This window comes from Schistocerca piceifrons, chromosome 7, assembly GCF_021461385.2.
Source record: "Schistocerca piceifrons isolate TAMUIC-IGC-003096 chromosome 7, iqSchPice1.1, whole genome shotgun sequence".
NCBI classification, from domain to species: Eukaryota; Metazoa; Arthropoda; class Insecta; order Orthoptera; family Acrididae; genus Schistocerca; species Schistocerca piceifrons.
The window spans coordinates 333,637,198-333,658,892 of record NC_060144.1 but is presented as its reverse complement, the minus strand read 5'-3'; positions in this window follow the sequence as shown (position 1 = coordinate 333,658,892).

Here is a 21,695-nt window from a genome sequence, read left to right as displayed (position 1 = left end):
AAGAAATTTCTAGTACAAAAATTTAATAATGTTGTGTTTCGTTTATTTGACTTTCTAAGAGTTAAAATTTAATACTGTTGTGTTTAGGATTGGTTCACTTTCAGAGGATGAGATGCGTCATTTTGATAACTGTCTTAACATTGTCACATTGTAAACTGTGTAAAAGCGTGTATTTCCGTGACAAGATTGTCATTACAGCTTACACACTTGTGTTCAATCATAGAATATGAAACCACCTAACCATAACCTTACAAATAACTTCAAAGAATCATATTCGGCCTGAACTGCTCCCTCCATGCACTGTGGGTTGGGCCATGGTGCTCGGCTCATTGCACCATTTGACAATAGGCAATGCGGCGACTGGTTCGCCTCCATAGCCAGTGTGTCTGGCTGTTATGCAGAGCAATCGGGTTCGAGTCCCGATACTACCATGGATTTTTTTTCTTTGCGGGGGGAATTGGTTGCACACAGCCTCATAAGGCCAACTGAGGAGGTACTTCACTGAGAAATAGCGGCTCCAAGATCACGAAACTTGAGAGTGACGGGAGAGCGGTGTGCTGATCCCATGCCCTCCATACTGCATCCAGACGACAACGTTGGCAGAGGATAACACGGCGGTCGGAGGGTCACGTCCAGCCCGTTCGGGCAAGACACGCAGCAATATAGCGACTTGTCGAACCACACTACACGCCTCTAGTCAGTTACTATCTGGTTTATTGTTGACGCTGTTATTGTGCCGATTGTATCTGTGCAACTTCATGTGCTGCTCTGAGTGACGGCCTTTTGCGACGTAATGGACTCAAAGTGGGTTTTCCAAGCGGTTCCTTTCGCTGTTTGTATCGGGTTCTAAGCCCATTGACATTGACAGGACGCAATATTCGTCTTACGGTTATGATATTCTTAAGGTCTTTGTTGTGACGGCTGCTAGTGGTACACCACCTCCTGTAGACGCACTGGACAGCCCGCGCTGATACAGCCAAATTTCTGGCAGCTTCACTCAAGATGTGGTCGGGGACACACAGAAATACTATAGCGCTTACCTGTCAATCTGTCACTCTCCGTGTCGGCCCACTTTACTGCCCTCATTCGATACAACAGACCGGCTTATAGAAATCACTTTACTGTCAGCTGTGGGACCGCCTGATACCAATTTTTTACTATCTGCTGCACTCCAAGGTGGCCCGTGTGCCCTTGTAATGGAGTGACCAATACTTTTGGCTAGTGAGCATATATTTTCCTGAACTTCATCACAGCGATTTCGCTTATGAGAACAAACATCATAAAGACCACGACATGTACATAACGATCCCTAGTAAGAATGCTGATGAGCAGATTAAATCCAAGGCCATCATTATTATCATTTTCCATTACAGCAGATGTTCTATTATGCTTACAGAAGTAGGTTGCTTGTACTTAAATTGATGGTAAGCTGGTCATGAGTATATATTCCAGGGTGTTGCACGATGCCGAAGATAATGAATTGGACGGTAGTACGAGGTTGCTGTGGGTAGTGGCTTAACAGGTCTCTGCTTGCATACCACGGGGTAAACACTTGCATGGGCAATGATAACATCGCTCGCAGAAGTGTTGCAGATTATTCTGTCCAGTATACCCAGGTTAGTGTAGTTTAGTTCCACAGATCTTCGCTACGACATGTCTCTGTGGTGTGGAATGAGTCAGTTTTCCATTATAACACAATACATCGTTCTGTTCTGTGACACACCAATGTCAAGTGATGAATAATGAAAGTCATGTCGAGTGATGAATAATGAAAGTCATCTTTCCTTACAGTGTTACATTTATGAATGTTTCTGTTGTGTTCTATAAACAACAGACGTTCATTCGACCAGTCAGTTGTGAGTAGGCAGTGTTAACCGGTGGATGAGCGGCAGTAGTCTGAGAACGTCGGTATTCACAAATCGCATTGGGGCAACATCTCTAAATCAAGTTATCAAGGTACACTCGACGACGTTATCAGAGAGAGAAAAGTGTGTGTATGTTGTAATGTCCCACACACCTTGATTCCCGAACAAAAACAATGACGCGTGGGCGCTGACCGCGACTTGGTCGAAGTGCAAAACGTGGACAATTCTTTTCTGGAACAAATAATCACAGGTGAACCTACCACAAAACGATAAAGTGCAGAAATTCACATGGTGGATAATGGTTTAACGGCACAACAGATACAAGTCGATGTGGTGCGCAATTTGAACAACATCCCAAAGAAGGTCTCTCCTGTCAGTTTCGCATGGTTGTATAAACATTCTGTACGTTGTGCTCAAGTGGGGGAGACACTCTGTAAAACCCCTGAAGCATTAAAACCACCATCTTAACTTTTCTCCACTTTTTACCAACCGAATCTCGAAACTCTTTGTACTCCCGGGGTATAGCACCCTTGTTACAAATGTTAAAAACTTTTTTGTAGCAAACACTTATTTACTCAGTGACAACTTACTCCAGAATATGATGCAATAAGACGTTATTGTATGACATTGGGAAAAGTAAGCCAGATTTTTGACTTTTTAATCTCCTAAACCTTCAAAAATTTCGAAGTATGGGTGGTTGAGAAGGTCTGTACCATGGAAGTAGTTACAATGTTATGTAATGATATTCTGGAACGCAGAAACAGACTTTTGGTGTTCTTTCTAAATTCATACAAAGCCCATTGTAAGAATATGTGTAATACGAAATATTTATAATGGTATGTAAGGGTCTTCTGAAATGCAGAAACGGATGTTTCGTGCTTTATCTAAATTCGAACAAAGCCCATTTGCACTCTCAAGCGTGGAAAATTCTTCATTAAGGTTTATTATAATACTTCAATCATTAGCAATCAGAATTACTTCTGCTTCTTTCATGCATGCTGTCAGATCACTTATACATGACAAGAACAAGAGCGGATTCAATATAGATCCGCGCGGTACACCCATACTGATTTTTCCCCATTGTGAAGAACTGTTCCGTTGTGTACATTCACCTTATTTGTTAATGCCCAATTCAGCATCCTTCTAGATAGAGAGGACGATAACTGGTTCAAATGGCTCTGAGCGCTATGGGACTTAACTTCTGAGGTCATCAGTCTCCTAAAACTTAGAACTAGTTAAACCTAACTAACCTAAGGACACCACACACATCCATGCCCGAGGTAGGATTCGAACCTGCGACCGTAGCGGTCGCGCGGTTCCAGACGGTAGCGCCTAGAACCGCCCGGCCACCCTGGCCGACGAGGACGATAACTAATTACGAATAACACCTGTTATAGTATAGTTTTTAGTTTCTCTAAAGGAAAACTGTAAACTGCACAATCTAACGCTTGTGACAGGTCACAGAAAATACCAGTTGGCAATACTTTGTCATTTAAATTTGGTATTGTCCGTTTCGTAAATTTAAAAATAGCATATTCTGTGAGGGATCCTTTTGAAATCCAAATTGACACCAAGTTCATATTTTGGCGTTTGCTGTCTTTGTAGTAGTTTTGTCATGATGATCGACCGTGAGTATGTAAGCTACTGTACATGCAGTAACATCAGCTGCCTTCACGTGTCTCCCTGCTCAGGTAAGGAGAGCGCGTGATGCGTGCCACTTCGAGAAGGAAGTAAACTGTGAGACTTATCAATAATCAATGTTTCCTGTCCTACTATCGCTCCTGTAAAACGTCCTGACAAAGCATAAGACGACATTCACGCCATTCCAGTTTCAGAGTCTGTGCACGAGAGGTCCTCGATGCCCGTTCGACGCCAGTAGTCTGCCCACAGAGAACGTGGCGGTCGGCGGCTGTCGCGGTACGTGCGCGGACCACTCCCGCGTCTGAACAATAAGCTGTCCCGGCGGCCGATGGCGATGGCGGGCCGACTTTATTGTCGTCACGTAAGAACTCCGGCCGTCACGTGACCAGCGTCTGGCGCGCTACGCGGCTGGCATCTGCAATTCTGGCCGAGCGCTAGCCGCGTCCACACGCGCCCACATTTTCGTCCGCTAGCAGCACCGTACAGCGTGAGTCCGTGATGGTGTTATAGACTTTCAGGGATGATGGAGAAGAGTAAATGTATCAAATTGACGTAAGATGCCCCGATCCGGAAACGACCGAGTCGACAGTTGTAAGCGAAAGTCGTTCAGATTCCCATGACAGTGGGCCTACTGTAAGCTCTTCGCTTTGTTATTAATTACTGAAAAACATTTATTCTTTATAAAAGCTATTTACTCTCTGACTTTTGATCTTCATCACATTTACGACATTTGTTGGATATGTGCTACGTGATACAATTCAAAGTAAAGAATAACGCCCTTATGCTGAATCCATACTTCCCCACTACATGTTGCATAATGTACACGTCGTATATACACTACTGGCCATTAAAATTGCAACACCACGAAGATGACGCGCTACATTCGCGAAATTTAACCGACAGAAAGAAGATGATGTGATATACAAATGATTAGGTTTACGAAGCATTCACACAAGGTTGGCGCCGGTGGTGACACCTACAACGTGCTGACATGAGGAAAGTTTCCACCCGATTTCTCATACACAAACAGCAGTTGACCGGCGCTGCCTGGTGAAAAGTTGTTGTGATGCCTCGCGTAAGGAGGAAATATGCGTAGCATCACGTTTCCGACTTTGATAAAGGTCGGATTGTAGCCTATCGCGATTGCGATTTATCGTATCGCGACATTGCTGCTCGCGTTGGTCGAGATCCAATGACTGTTAGCAGAATATGGAATCGGTGGCTTCAGGAGGGTACTACGGAACGCCGTGCTGGATCCCAACGGCCTCGTACCACTAGTAGTCCAGATGACAGGCATCTTATCCGCATGGCTGTAACGGATCGTACAGCTACGTCTCGATCCCTGAGTCAACAGATGTGGACGTTTGCAAGACGACAACCCTCTGCACGAACAGTTCGACGACGTTTGCAGCAGCATGGACTATCTTCTCGGAGAGCATGGCTGCGATTACCCTTGACGCTGCGTCACAGACAGGAGCGCTTGTGATGCTGTACTCAACGACGAACCTGGGTGCACGGATGGAAAAACGTCATTTTTTCGGATGAATCCAGGTCCTGTGGTCGCATCCGTGTTTGGCGACATCGCGGTGAACGCACATTGGAAGCGTGTATTCGTCATCGCCATACTGGCAAAGCACCCGGCGTGATGGTATGGGGTGCCATTGGTTACACGTTCGGTTACCTCTTGTTCGCATTGACGGAACTTTGAACAATAGACGTTACATTTCACGTGTGTTACGACCCGTGGCTCTACCCTTCATTCGATCCCTGCGAAACCCTACATTTCAGCAGGATAATGCACGACCGCATGTTCTAGGTCCTGTACGGGCTTTTCTGGATACAGAAAATTTTCGACTGCTGGCCTGGCCAGCACATTCTCCACATCTCTCACCAATTGAAAACGTCTGGTCAATGGTGGCCGAGCAACTGGCTCGTCACAATACGCCAGTCACTACTCTTGATGAACTGTGGTATCGTGATGAAGCTGCAAGGGCAGCTGTACCCGTACACGCCATCCAACCTCTGTTTGACTCAATGCTCAGGCGTATCAAGGCCGTTATTACGGCCAGAGGTGGTTGTTCTGGGTACTGATTTCTGAGGATCTATGCACCCAAATTGCGTGAAAATGTAATCACATGTCAGTTCTAGTATAATATATTTGTTCAATGAACACCCGTTTATCATCTGCATTTCTTCTTATTGTAGCAATTTTAATGGGCAGTAGTGTTGTGTAGCTACTTCAATGGCACTGTGCATGCCCCTGTGTACGCAATGCTTAGCACTTTGTATCGATGCTGTGCATGCCGACTTATAGTGCGTAGGAATAGCTTGGGGGGGGAGGGGAGGGGAGGGGAGGGGAGGGGAGGGGAGGGGAGGGAGGGAGGGAGGGAGGGAGGGAGGGAGTGTGGGTGGGGAGAGGGGGAGGACATAGAGCTCTGCATTTCGATGAAAACAACCACTCGAGCATTTCCCGTTTCGTGCCGCTGCTCGACGGCTGGGAAAGGCCCACGCTGCGATACGGCTGTGGCCGTCTAATGCACCACGTGGCCGGTTGTCCTCCACCTCTCGGTTATCGGTTGGACTGTCGAGCACTGCCGGGCGCTCGAGCGTACTCACAATCTCGGCCGGTGACAGTACAGCCGCCGCGCGCTCTACGGTGCCGAATCGCATTAGAAACCGTGTGTACACGCAGTTGACGACCTGGCTTTGAGAAGCGCAAACAGTGTTATGGATAAATCAAGTATAGGTCGTAAACCTTCCATTCATGAAACGAAGAGAAGTATTATGGAGAGAATTAGGAGCGGCTCATTAGTCCTGGAGAAGAAAGACATGTCGCAAGAGGAGGCGAAAAGTGAAGCTTGGAAATCGTTTGCACTTGTAGTGGATCCTGTCACGCAGGCTTCTGCTGGTTTCGTGCAATGTACCACATGCGATACCATACTTTCGTACCAGTCAAGCACAACAGGTATGATTCGGCACTGCAAAAGTAAATGCGGAACAGAAGTTCACCGGCCACTTTCAGTACCAAGTAGCATAAAGACAGTTGTTGTTGATAGGTTGGTCGGTATGAGTGGAATAGATTTGCTACCGTTAAATACTTGTAGTAAGATTGGCATCAAGATTTATTCGCAGGAGCTCATCAATGTTGGCGCCACTTACGGCAAAGTCAGTATAGAAGATGTTCTTCCGCACCCTACAACTGTATCGCGGCATATTAAAGAAAAGGCAGACAAAATACGGGTGACAATGCTGCCCAAGCTAATATGTGCCTTAAAGAACAAAATGTGCGCTTTAGACGCTGATCTGTGGTCTGATAACTACAAGAAGAGAAATTTTTTGACTGTGACGTCGCATTATGTGAATGATGAGTGGCAGCTAGAAACGCTTGTCTTGATAACAACCGAGTTTCCGGACGTACCTAAGACAGGAGAGAACATACGGCACGAAATCGAAGAGCGGGTGCTTGAGTTAGGAATTGACAAGAATGATCTTACGAAATGTTACTTTGTCACCGACTAAGGAGCCAACATGAAGAAGGCACTTGAATCTTACGACCGTTTGCCTTGCTTTGATCACTGCTTGATGACTGCGCTTCGTCACACATTTCAAGAGACGTTTTTAGAAGACGAAGCCCCTGAAATCCTGTCGTGTCTACTATCAGCAAGAGCTATAGTAGGCTATTTGAAGAGATCGGGTCACTCGGGGCATCTGCGGCACTCTGTGAAGCAAGAAGCTGTAACTCGGTGGAACAGTATACTGTTAATGCTCAATTCCATCATAAGTCGAATCGACGATATTCGAGGTCTACTAGAATCCCGGGGGCAATCGACACTCTTAGAAACCTTCCAAGAAGGGTGCGTACGAGACGTTGTCGCTTTTCTAACCCCCTTTAAAGAAGCGAGTTTGGATTTGGAAACTGCAAAGATAACAACGCTGGAACGTGTGCTGCCGTGGTACAAGAGTCTGTTACATCATTGTGAACCAATAGACAGTGACAACGAGGTAAGAACACTTTCTACAGGTTACGATCCTTTATACAACTGTTGAATTATAAGAGTGCAGTTATGTATATTGGGTTTCCTTTTCAGCTCATGGCGAAAATAAAAAGGAGAGCAGCATACTTCATCACAGAGAAGTGCAAAATTGAGTCTATCCATTATGTTGCCACGGTTCTGTGGCCATCACGGCGTCATTTGAAGAAACTCACAGCAGACGAAAAGCAAGCCGCGTATGCTGAAGTTCGACGATTGTACTCGGAACTGCCCGTAAATGGTAAGGTTCATTCACTGAAACCAATTAGTAAATGAATGTTTGTTTGTCTAATCTGCCATCTTTCATTAGATCCACATTTATTACGTCTACAATGTGATATTTGGGAAAGGTTTCGCAGCTTAAACATTCCAAAATGCGTTTTAATATAATTTGTGCGATATATATAAAATGTCACCGTAAATATAGTCGTTTAGTAACAAGTAATTCTAACTATGGTGTATACATATTTGAAGGTGACTCTTATGGATGTTTTCATTCATGTTTAGAGTCCATTCAAGCAAACAGTGACCAAGTTCTTCCCATGAAAAAGTCCAGGATGGACTGGAGTTCAGATGAGGACGACGAAGATGGACTCACTGTTACTACCAATGAACTCGACAGGTACCTTTCGCTCTCCAAATCCGACTGTAGCTGTGCCGAAGGACAAATTTTGCAGTGGTGGAAAACGCACGCGGGGTTATTTCCAAGGCTGTCGGTAGTAGCCAGAAGAGTTCTCTGTATTCCTGCCACTAGTGCTACCAGCGAGAGAAATTTTAGCCAGGCCGGTCACCTGCTGTCCAGCAAAAGATCGTGCCTGGTATCAGACAAGGTGGATGATCTCTTATTGATCCATCACAATTACGTAAGTATTCACAACATCACAAGGAAGGAAACATTCCTCAAACTGTATGAATGTATGATTCCACTTTCATTGACTTCACAGGAAGAAGTTCAAACCGCCATCTGTTGTAATAGCTCCAGGAACACAAATGACGCCTGTGTATCAGGGAGCACCAATGACGAAAAACGAATTGTATAGTCATGATTCACTTGTAACGTTTTTACAGGTCACAATTTGTTCAGAAATTAACGTTTGTGCAACAAAATTTCGTGAGTATTACTTTTAACTCCGTCATTCCTTCCCGATCCTGCATTTAATATTAGTACAACGTATACGTGGCCGAGTTTGGAGATAGGCTACACATAGTCGATGATTAGACTACTGTGTTTCCGTTTGTCTACCGAACGGAACAAAATACTAAATACAGACATTACTGTTTTTAACGTTACAATTACTGGAATACATGATAACCTCAAAGGCAACATATTAACAAACATCAAATGTAACATATACAAGTCATATATTTAGGTCATAGAACTGGTAGTAAACAACGAAAGACATTTGTAAAAGAAATAAGTGAGTGGTTAATGTGAAGCGGTGGCATCTGATCTCAAGGAGTGACGAAGCGCCGCTCGCTGGCACTGAGTCCACCGGTTACTGGCGACCGGCCGAGCGTTTGGCGCACTCGGCCGAGCGCTGGTGATCGGTTGCCCACAGCCGGCGGAAGAGGACGCTCCGCCGCGTACTCCCGAGAGCCAGAGGGGGCGAGCGGGACTCGCCGGTAAAAATCGGAGATAATGCAGACCTCTAGGAGGACAGAGGCACGCATCACGCGCTATCCTTACCTGAGCAGGGAAACACGTGAGAGCAGTAGATGTTATTGCATGTACAGTAGCTTAGATACTCACTGTCAGTCATCATGACAAAACTACAGATACATGAATGCAGCCACGGAAAACAGTGGTCGATCGGTTGTAAACATAATTCTAGCAATCACATTCAAAATGAGTTCGCAGTAACGGTTCTGCAGGGGAAACGCTGCTTTTCGTGCGACATCTTGTTCTTTTTGGGAATGACCAACGTGAAAGCTCCAGGGATGGCCCACACTACTCCTCTACTCGCTGCACGATGCACAGCGCTGTCTCGCTAATCAGGTTGGCAGTATTTACAGTATAGGGACTGGTCGAATTTAAAACTCGTGAGAGGAACGTAAACGAGAATCGTAAAACCCAGCTCTAAATGAACCGCATCGTCAACAATCTTAATTAAAATGAACTCTAGGGTTTGTGCTACGTGAGACCTACCTCATGAAACGGCTGTGCACTGCTGTTTCGCGAGACACGTATCGTCCTTCCAGTTACACAGAGCGAAATGTTAAACGAAACAGGCACGGAAAGGATGAGCCGTGGTCTTGGACGAGTAAGCCATGTCATCATACCTGTCGCAACTCCAGATCCTGCAACTGCTTTCGCCGTCGTTACTACATCTACATCTATATGGATACTCTGAAAATCACATTTAAGTGCCTGGCAGAGGGTTCATCGAACCACCTTCACAATTCTCTATTATTCCAATCACGTATAACGCACGGAAAGAATTAACACCTATATCTTTCCGTACGAGCTCTGATTTCCCTTATTTTATCGTGGTGATCGTTCCGCCCTATGTAGGTCGGTGTCAACAAAATATTTTCGCATTCCGAGGAGAAAGTTGATGATTGGATTTCGTGAGAAGATTCCGTCCCAACGAAAAACGCCTTTCTTTTAATGATTTCCAGCTGAAATCCTGTATCATTTCTGTGACACTCTCTCCCATATTTCGCAATAATACAAAACGTGCTGCCTTTCTTTGAACTTTTTGGATGTACTCCGTCAGTCCTATCTGGTGCGGTAGCGTTCTCGCTTCCCAAGCCCGGGTTCCCGGGTTCGATTCCCGGCGGGGTCAGGGATTTTCTCTGCTTCGTGATGGCTGGGTGTTGTGTGCTGTCCTTAGGTTAGTTAGGTTTAAGTAGTTCTAAGTTCTAGGGGACTTATGACCACAGCAGTTGAGTCCCATAGTGCTCAGAGCCATTTGGACCATCCTATCTGGTAAGGATCCCACACCTCGCATCAATATTCTAAAAGAGGACGGACAAGCGTAGTGTAGGCAGTCTCCTTAGTAGGTCAGTTCTGCCAATAAAACGCAGCCTTTGGTTAGCCTTCCCCACAATATTTTCCTGTGCGGCTGGTCCCGGTGGAGGTTCGAGTCCTCCCTCGGGCATGGGTGTGTGTGTTTGTCAGGATAATTTAGGTTAAGTAGTGCGTAAGCTTAGGGACTGATGACCTATAAGATTTCACACGCATTTGAACAACATTTTCTATGTGTTCTTTTCAATTTAAGTTGTTCGTAATTGTAATACCTAGGTATTTAGTTGAATTTACGGGTTTTAGATTAGACTGATTTATCGTGTAACCGAAGTTTAACGAGTTCCTTTTAGCACTCATGTGGATGACCTCACACTTTTCGTTTTTTAGGGTCAACTGCCACTTTTCTCACCATTCATATATTTTTTTCTAAATTGTTTTGCAGTTTGTTTTGATCTTCTGATGACTTTATTAGTCGATAAAAGACAGCCTCATCTGCAAACAACCGAAGACGGCTGTTCAGATTGTCTCCCAAATCGTTTATATAGATAAGAAACAGCAAAGGGCCTATAACACTACCTTCGGGAACGCCTGAAATCACTTCTGTTTTACTCGATGAACTGTGTTTGAAATAAAAAAAGTTACGAGATCGCTGCTGGTGAAATACAGAATTGTCAGTGATACCATATGTAATACAGCTTATGTGGGAAATGGCAGTGGAGGCCACCGAAGATACTATCAGGAACTTTGCGTGTATGACTGGAGAAGATTTCAAACATCTTGTGTCACTAACAGATATGAAAATCAAAAAGATGGTTACAAAACTGAAACGAGCAGTTACCGATGGAGAAATGCTGGCTGTGGCGCTGTGACAGGTGGTTCATACAGATGTCTACAATATCTCCGATTAGAATTTCAAACAACGCGATATCAATAATTATCCAAGCAATTTGTGATGAATTGACTGAGACAGACAGGAATAATCGGAAGTAAGAAATATTACTTATAATTTTATTTTTATTATCTACATTTTTGACAATACTTCTCAGTTTGCATTTACAGCACATACAGAAAGAAAATTTAGTGTCCAGTCAAATTAACGTGAAAACCTGACACTGGTAGCTGTGTGCATGCGTGGTTCCAAGAGCACCAAGATGAGTTTACCGTGCTACTCTGGCCATCAGATCCCTTCGATTTAAGCCCAGTCCAGAATCTAGGGGACCACCTCGGTCGGGCTGTTGGCGACATGGATCCTCAACCGAGAAACCTATCGCAGCTTGCTGACATCCCTGTCAACACCTTCCATAACCTCAATGACACTCGTTCTTCACGTCTCGCAGCGATATGCGCAGCAAAAGGTGTTTATTCCGAATTTTGACAGGTGATCATATTGTTGTGACTCGACAGTAAATCTTCCTTACGTATGCCCTGCAAAAACAGACTAAAAAGTATTCAAAAAAGTATAGGTAATAAAAATAAAATTATAAGTAATAATTCTTACCTTTGACTATTCTTCTAGTGTCTCAATCAGTTCATCACAAACCGCTAGGATAGTTCTTGATATCTTACTCTTGAAATTGCGTTCTCTTGCTGGTAGATGCAACCGTGCTGAGGAAAAACAAACGGAATGTAGGGGTGGACACGGCCCCCAAGACTAGAAGCATTTGTGTTGATCCAGCGTGCCTTCCAGAATGACGAGATCTCTCTGGGAACGCCACGAAGACATTACCCAGAGCATAACAACCCCTTCCTCCTCCAGCCTAGACCATTCCGATGATTATTGTTGCAGGGTGTTTGTTTTCTGGTGTTTCCCGCCTTACATGACAACAGCCACATGTCCGATGGAGCATTAAACGTCATTCATCTTAAAGAGCCACATGTCGCCGCTCAGTGAACGTTCAGTTGCGGTACTGGCCTCCAGATTCCAGCCTTTGTCGCCGATGAACACCAGTCAGCATGAGTGCATGAACCAGGCACCTGCCGCGGAGACCCATACGCAGTGACGTTCACCGTACTCTCGTTAAGGACCCTGAACGCAATACCTTATTTCATCTGGCCGGTCAGGCCAGCCGGAGTGGTCGAGCGGTTCTAGGCGCTACAGTCTGGAACCGCGCGACCGCTACGGTCGCAGGTTCGAATCCTGCCTCGGGCATGGGTGTGTGTGATGTCCTTAGGTTAGTTAGGTTTAAGTAGTTCTAAGTTCTAGGGAACTGATGACCTCAGCAGTTAAGTCCCATAGTGGTCAGAGCCATTTGAACCGTTTGAACCATCTGGCCGGTCAGTTGCTCAACGGTTGCACGTCTGTCCGCCCGTACGCATTTTCGCAGCCGTCGTTCACCCCTGTCATCTATGGCCCATGGTGCGCCACAGTTGCCTCGTCGCCAGTTTCGGACAGTACCATTTGGCCATGCACGGCATACTTCTATCACGGCAGCAGGCAAATAGTTTAAGAACATAGCCGTTTTCGAAATGCTTCCACCCTTGGCCCGAAAGCCAATGATCGTGTCGTTTTGGACATCAGATAAATCGCCCCATTTCCGCATCACAACAATGACTGCACTATTTTCCGCGTCCCTCCGACACGCTATACAGGGTGTTACAAAAAGGTACGGACAAACTTTCAAGAAACATTCCTCACACACAAAGAAAGAAAATATGTTATGTGGACATGTGTCTGGAAACGCTTACTTTCCATGTTAGAGCTCATTTTATTACTTCTCCTCAAATCACATTAATCATGGAATGGGAACACACAGCAACAGAACGTACCAGCGTGACTTCAAACACTTTGTGACAGGAAATGTTCAAAATGTCCTCCGTTAGCGAGGATACATGCATCCACCCTCCGTCGCATGGAATCCCTGATGCGTTGATGCAGCCCTGGAGAATGGCGTATTGTATCACAGCCGTCTACAATACGAGCACGAAAAGTCTCTACATTTGGTACCGGGGTTGCATAGACAATAGCTTTCAAATGCCCCCATAAATGAAAGTCAAGAGGGTTGAGGTCAGGAGAGCGTGGAGGCCATGGAATTGGTCCGCCTCTACCAATCCATCGGTCACCGAATCTGTTGTTGAGAAGCGTACGAACACTTCGACTGAAATGTGCAGGAGCTCCATCGTGCATGAACCATATGTTGTGTCGTACTTGTAAAGGCACTTGTTCTAGCAGCACAGGTAGAGTATCCCGTATGAAATCATGATAACGTGCTCCATTGAGCGTAGGTGGAAGAACATGGGGCCCAACCAAGACATCACCAACAATGCCTGCCCAAACGTTCACAGAAAATCTGTGTTGATGAAGTGATTGCACAATTGCGTGCGGATTCTCGTCAGCCCACACATGTTGATTGTGAAAATTTACAATTTGATCATCAGAATCGAGGAAGTACAGTACATACTGACGAAACTAAAATGAGCTCTAACATGGAAATTAAGCGTTTCCGGACACATGTCCACATAACATCTTCTCTTTATTTGTGTGTGAGGAATGTTTCCTGAAAGTTTGACGGTACCTTTTTGTAACACCCTGTATACAGGGTGAGTCACCTAACGTTACCGCTGGATATATTTCGTAAACCACATCAAATACTGACGAATCGATTCCACAGACCGAACGTGAGGAGAGGGGCTAGTGTAATTGTATAATACAGACCATACAAAGATGCATGGAAGTATGTTTTTAACACAAACCTACGTTTTTGTAAATGGAACCCCGTGAGTTTTGTTAGCACATCTGAACATATAAACAAATACGTAATCAGTGCCGTTTGTTGCATTGTAAAAAGTTAATTACATCCGGAGATATTATAACCTAAAGTTGACGCTTGAGTACCACTCCTCCGCTGTTCGATCGTGTGTATCAGAGAGCACTGCAACATACATCGCGTTTCTACAGAATGAAACGCGATGTATGTTGCAGTGCTCTCCGATACACACGATCGAACAGCGGCGGAGTGGTACTCAAGCGTCAACTTTAGGTTATAATATCTCCGGATGTAATTAACTTTTTACAATGCAACAAACGGCACTGATTACGTATGTGTTTATATGTTCAGATGTGCTAACAAAACTCACGGGGTTCCATTTAAAAAAACGCGTTAAAAAACATACTTCCGTGCATCTTTGTATGGTTTGTATTATACAATTACACTAGCCCCTCTCCTCACGTTCGGTCTGTGGAATCGGTTCGTCAGTATTTGATGTGGTTTAGGAAATATATCCAGCGGTAACGTTGGGTCACTCACCCTGTATATCCTCTACTGGTAGTGCTGCCACCTGTCGTTTGTGAGTGGTTACCGCACATTGACATCGAACATAGGCGGTAATAAATTTAACTCGATCGTGTCGTTATTTTAAGAATGATAAAATAGCTAGTTTTTCATATAAAAGTAAATAATATGAAACAATACGTTTTAAAAGACATTGAGCCGTGTGCGGCTCGCGTTGATGCCATTGGTAGGTTGGCATTGTGTAATAGGGATAGTGGCGTCTCGTTTTCTTCTTGTGTTTACTGGCACCACTACATTTGCTAGCACTGTCTGTCCATGAGTGGCAGCAGCAGCGTTTATCGATATCTAGTACCGTGGTACTATCTTTGAAAGGATGTCAATTGTTTTCTGGGTCGGGTGTGTTGGTAGTTCGGTTGGGATGGAGCTGGAGGGAGGTCCGGCAGCGTGAGGACATGCCAGGACCGCTGGCGGCATGCAGGCATTGCCGGATCGAGGGGCTGTAGTTGCGAGGGCCACAACCTCGTTGTCCACAGGACCCAGGACGTTTGAGTTGAGTGAACATTGACTCAGTAGTGAAACCTCCACCATTTTGAGATCACGCCATTTGTTCGTGTGTTGCTGCTCACAGGGTCGCCGAGACGAAGATCGACGAGTGGAGTGTTTACAGTTGGTGATATTAGTTAGCCATCCTCCACTTCTTACTATTAATCATCGAATTCGTTGTGTTTATTCATGAAGTTCAACCAGCGGTATTTTTCTGTCTAGTGGCCGCTAACTCCCCAGTTACCTGCCCTGGAGGTTAGCGTCTTTTCGCGGCAGCGCACTTTTCCTCACCTTGCCGCTGCTGTCCGGTAAGGATATTTTGTTGTTTTGGACTACCTTGGTCGTAGTGGTTCCTTCTGCTTCTGGATTTTCTAAACACCGGATTCTGAAGACAGAGTGCTGTCCGAAAGTTCCGCCTTGCCTGGGTTATTCCATAGTTGTGTTGCTTTCCAGACGCTAGGTAGATTTTGCAAGAGTGTTGGTCTGCGTTTAAACTGTTACTAGTTTGAGTTGCCATCCGGTTAAGTGAATACAACTCTTGGCTGCCTGTCTCGTCGGTTACGAAGACGAGCGATTTTTTCCAGGCCGATCCTTGGAGCACTGCCTGAGGCCCACTTCTCTCTTGGTTTTATCACATTGTGATGATAGCGGTTTTTTTAATATTTTAGAGTCTCTTGGAGCAGTTTAACTGTTCTTAAGAATTGTTATCCAGGCCTTCAGCCATTAAATTGTTTCTGAGTTATTACTATTGGGGCCTTCAGGCTGCAAATAATTTGAATTTCTTGTCAATATGGCCTTCGGCCGTGAATGCAATTTGTCTAGAGAATTTTTAATTAGATATTGTCTCTTAATAGTGAAATTTTCAAGATTGTGTTTTTTTTTTAATATTTCAGTATCTCTTGGAGAAGTTTAACTGTTCTTAAGAATTTTCTGTCCAGATCTTCAGCCGGCAAATACTTTGAATTTCTGGTCAATAAGGCCTTCAGCCGTGAGTGCAACTTGTTTAAGAATTTTTTATTAGACATTGTGTCTTAATAGTCAAATTTGCTAATTGTTCCTCATTGTCAACATCATTTGCATTTGGTTTCAAATAAAGTGTACGTGATTTAAAAAAAGAAAAAAAAACTGAGCAACCAACGGTAACTGAGTAAGGCCCCGTCCACACCAAATCCTGCCTTCCTTAAGTCCCATGTTTCAAACACTTTTTTGGGATAATTAATGAGAACAAATGAGGCTCAGCGAGAAAAGTTCGAACAAGTATTTCCATCTCTTAGGACTGTATCAGAAGAAGATGCACTACGATCTTGTTTGTGCTGGATGTCTTCGTGTTGCTGCTCGTCAAACTGTACAGACTGAACTAGAAGTTTTTCTGTGGGATTCCACAAATACGAGTAGCTTTCCTGAAATTAGATAGGGCGGATGATTTCCTACTCGTACACTGTCTCGCATACAACTAGGAACGACGTCAACACAACAGAAAACTACAGAGGTGAGATTGTTTCACTCCCTAGAACCTGCAGTGGTTTGGTCCACCACAAAACAGCTCTGAGAAACACGTTTCGCTGTGAAGACCCCGTGAAACAACCCCGCGAAACTGTTTCGTGAGTCTGATATCCGTAGTCTAATCGCAGGTTTAGCATATCTGTTTCGATCAGTCGCTTACGTCATTTGATGAGGCAGTAACTGTATCAACAAACTATTTTCAGGCTACTTTGGTTAGTAATTAAAACGTCCTCGGTCTCGGGTTCAAATCCCGCCACTGCTTCATAAATATCATTCGCAGTGGCGGCCGAAGCCTACCGGCATAAGAAATCATCCTCATTTTGCCAACGGCCTTGTCAAAGAGGGCTGAAGAGCGGACAGATTCACGTCACTCTCTTACCCTTGGGGTGAGAAACTGCGCCTAAAAGTGAAAGAATCATCAATGATCACGGCATGAGGATGCAGCATGCCTTAGAAACCACTGCATTAAGGACACATAGCGTGTATCCACAGGACATGTGTCTGTAACTGTGAAACTTCTTTAAAAATATTTACTTAAATAGGAATCACTGAGACGGTGAAACTTCTACGTTATTTAATTCTGAAACTGCTGTATGCTTACTCAGTGTTCTGAAACTGCTGAGTGAGACTGAATGCTATCGTCACTTTGCTGTTCTTTATCATTTCAGCACTGACCCACAATATTCTAGCTCAACGCAATCTGACTGCTCAAAAATGATAAACTGACTTCAAATAATTAATACAAAAGAATGGCCCTGAATAAGAAGCAATCCTAAAAATAACCTATACATTACATAAGTCGCTTACGTCACAAAAGTCTTCATTACTACTTCCATACAGCAAGCGCCAATACAGCAGCTAAATAAAAGATTCTAACTACTGAAGACTCTAAGTACTAATATGCATATTTTTTTACCTTAATAATGTGACAACCAGTTCAAAAATTATATTATCGTCCGTGACATCCAGTTCCAAAAATTACATACTCATGAATAATATTCAATCTCCAAGTCAGACACCTCCATATCGTCCGCTTTCGCTATCACTTAAAACCTCTAACCTCCATTAGTGGTAACTACTCACTTACAACCTCCATCACTGTTGGCTGTTCACTGTAAGTCCGACCAGCCACAGACAGTCTCTTACAGAGTGCACACAGCGCAGTCAGAGATTTGCTACATAGCGCTGCCAACACACAAACACATAAACAGCCTATTTACAACTGGAAAAAATCATGATGATCTCTCCATTGCCAAAAGATTCCGGACTATTATCCCATTCGGATCTCCGGGAGGGGACTCCTAAGGGCCAGGTGACCGCGAGAAAAAGATTGAATAACCAACTGAAGGAGAACTTTCTCCCAGTCACGGCGTGGAATGTCAGAAGATTAAACGTGGCAGAGAAACTAGAAAATCTGAAAAGGGAAACACTAAGGCTCAGTCTATAAATGAAAGTGAAGTAAAATGGAAAGAAGACAAGGATTTGTGGTCAGATGAGAGTAGGATAATATTAAAAACAGCAGAAAATGGAATAACAGCAGAAGGATTCGTTGTGCGCAGTACAGTGGTAGGGTTGTTCTCATCAGAATCGACAGCAAAGCACCACCGACAGCAATAATTCAGGTATAAGTGCCGGCATTGCAAGCCGAAGATAAAGAGATAAAGAAAGTAAATGAGGATCGTGGTAATTCAGTACTTAAAGGGAGAGGAAAACCTAATAGTCATGGGGGATTGGAATGCGGTTGTAGGAGAAGAAGAAAGGGTTACAGGAGAATGTAGGCTTGGCACTAGGAACGAGAGAGGAGAAAAACTAATTGAGTTTTGCAATAAATTTCAGCTACTAATAGCGATTACTCTGTTAAATAATCACAAGAGGAGGAGGTATACTTGGAAAAGGTCGGGCATGCGGGAAGATTTCAGATTACATCATGGTCAGGCAGACATAACGAAATTAGATACTAAGAAATTCTGGTAAGGCGTACCCTGCAGCAGATTTGGACTCAGATCGTAATTTAGTTGTGATGGAGAGTAGGCCAAAGTTTAAGTGACTAGTCAGGAAGAATTAATTATCAAGCAAGTGGGATATGGAAGTACTAATGAATGAAGAGATACTTTTGAAGTTTTCTGAGGCTAACTATAGATGCTGCAATAGGCAGTTCGGTTGACAAGGAATGGGCATCTCTAAACATAGCAGTCACAAAAGCTGGAAAGAAAAAAGCCATGGGTAACAGATGAAATATTTCAGTTGATTGACGAAAGGAGGAAGTTCAAACATGTTCCGGGAAATTGAGGAATACATAAATACATGTCAATTAGGAATGAAATAAACAGGAAGTGCAGGCAAGCTAAGGCGAAATGGCTGCATGAAAAATGCGAAAAAAATCGAGAAAGAAATGACTGTCGGAAGGACTGACTCAGCTTACAGAAAAGACAAAACATCATACGGTGAAATTAAAACCAAGGGTGATAACATTAAGAGTGCAATGGGAACTCCACTGTTAAATGCAGAGGAGAGAGCGGATACGTGGGAAGAGTATACTTAAGGCCTCTATGAGGAGACGACTTGTCTGATGACGTGATAGATGAAGTTATAGGCGATCCAGTATTAAAATCAAAATTTAAAAGAGGTTGGGAAAACTTTAGATCGAATAAGGCAGAAGGGATAGATAGGTTCCCAACAGAATTTCTAAAATCATTGGGGAAAAGTCCAGCAAAACGAACATTTACGTTGGTGTGTAGATTGTATGAGTCTGGCGATATACCGTCTGACTTTCGGAAAAACATCATCCACATAATTCTGAAGACTGCGAGAGTCGACAAGGGCGAGAATTATCGCACAGTCATTACAACAGCTCATGCATCCAAGTTGCTGACAAGAATAACATGCAGAATGGAAAATAAAATTGAGGATCTGTTAGATGACAAACAGTTTGGCTTTAGGAAAGCTAAAGGCACCAGAAAGGCAATTCTGACGTTGCGCTTGAAAAATTCAAGCAAGACTGAAGATAACTCAAGACACATTCATAGGATGTTTCAACCCGGAAAAAGCGTTCTATAATGTAAAATGGTGCAAGGTGTTCGAAATTCTGAGAAAATTAGGGGTAAGCTGTGGGGAAGGACGTGTAATAAACAATACGTACAACACCGAAGAGGGAAAAGAATAAGAGGGAAGACCAAGACCGATGTGCGCGGATTAAAAAGGGTGTCAGACAAGGATTAGACTTTCGTCCTTACTGTTTAGTCTATACAACGAAGAAGCTATTACGGAAATAACAGATGGGTTCAAGATTGGAGTTAAAATTCAAGGCTGAAACGATATCAATGATAAGTTTCGTTGATGACATTGCTTTCCTCAGTGAAGGTAAAGAAGAACTACAGGAGCTGCTGAACGGAGTAAACAGTGCAATGCGTACAGAACATGGATTGAGAGTAAAGAAAAGAAAGACGAAAGTAATGAGAAGTAGCAAAAATGAGATCAGCGAGAATTGGTGATCATGAAGTAGATGAAGTTAAGGAATTCTGCTTCCTAGGCAGCAAAATAACCCATTGTGGACGGGTCAAGGACAACACGAAGAGCAGATTATCCCTGGCAAAGAAAGGGCATTCCTGGTGAAGAAAAGTCTACTGAATCGATTCATTTGAGATGTGGTGCTACAGAGGAATGTTGAAAACTAGATGGATTGTTAAGGTAAGTAATGAGAAGGTTCTCCGCAGAATTAGCGAGGAAAGGAATATATGGAAAACACTGACAAGAAGAAGGGACAGGATAGTAGGTCATCTGTTAAGACACTAGGGAATAACTTCCATAGTATTAGAGGGAGCTGTAGAGTAATATTATGGCAAAACTTCATATTAACCCACAGCACAACAGAGTGGAAACAGTTACAAATAAACCTCATTAAGCATTTAGAATTAGCACAAATGTATCCTTCAGCCTCTTAAAACATCAATTCGCTATTACTTACGGAGATGATAATCTCGCGTTATCGTAAACAGTGTTTTTGTTTTCAGTTTAAGGTTTGCCAATAGTTCATTTTCCCTGGATGAAACTGACCAGTTTGGTAGCGACGCCTCCAACTTCGTTGGTCCCGTAGCATGTGCTACACATACTACAAGGATAAACCGCCTCTGCTGTTATTTCTGCACTAGTCATTTCGAATATATACCGGGTTCGATTCCCGGCGGGGTTTGGGATTTTCACCTGCCTCGAGATGATTGCGTGTTTGTGTTGTCCTCATCACTTCATCATCATTCATGAAAAGGGCGAGACAGGACTGAAAAAAGGTTGGGAATTTGTACGGGCGCTGATAACCGCGCAGTTGAGCGCGCCACAAACCAAACATCATCGAATATATACGACCGGCGTTCAATATGTAATGCAATACATTTTTTCTCGGCCAGTTTCCATTACAAAAAATTTTTTTTGGCACATCGTAGAATAATCACGGTTCTACGATTTCAGTTTCATTCATTTCCTATAGATAGTGGCGCTATACGTAACCTTCAAAATGGCGTCTGTAACGGAGGTGCGTTCTAAGCAGGTAGCTGTCAATCAGTTTCTTTTGGCGGAAAACCACAGCATCGCAGATATTTACAGGCACTTGCAGTATGTCTACGGAGACCTGGCTGTGAACAAAAGCGCGGTGAGTGGTTGATCGAGGCGTCTGTCATCATCGCAACAAGGTCCGCAAAACAGCTATAACTCCTGCAATGACAGAACGTGCGGACACTCTCATTCGAGGTGATCGAATCAAACACCTCGCTACACAACTGAACGTCTCTGTTGGTAGGGCTGACACACTCGTTCACCGTTTGGGATACTCAAGAGTTGGGTGTCTGCTGGGTCTCTCGAAGCCTAATAGAAGCCCATAAAGAGCAACGAAGGGCCATCTGTGCGGACTTCCGCATTACGAGGC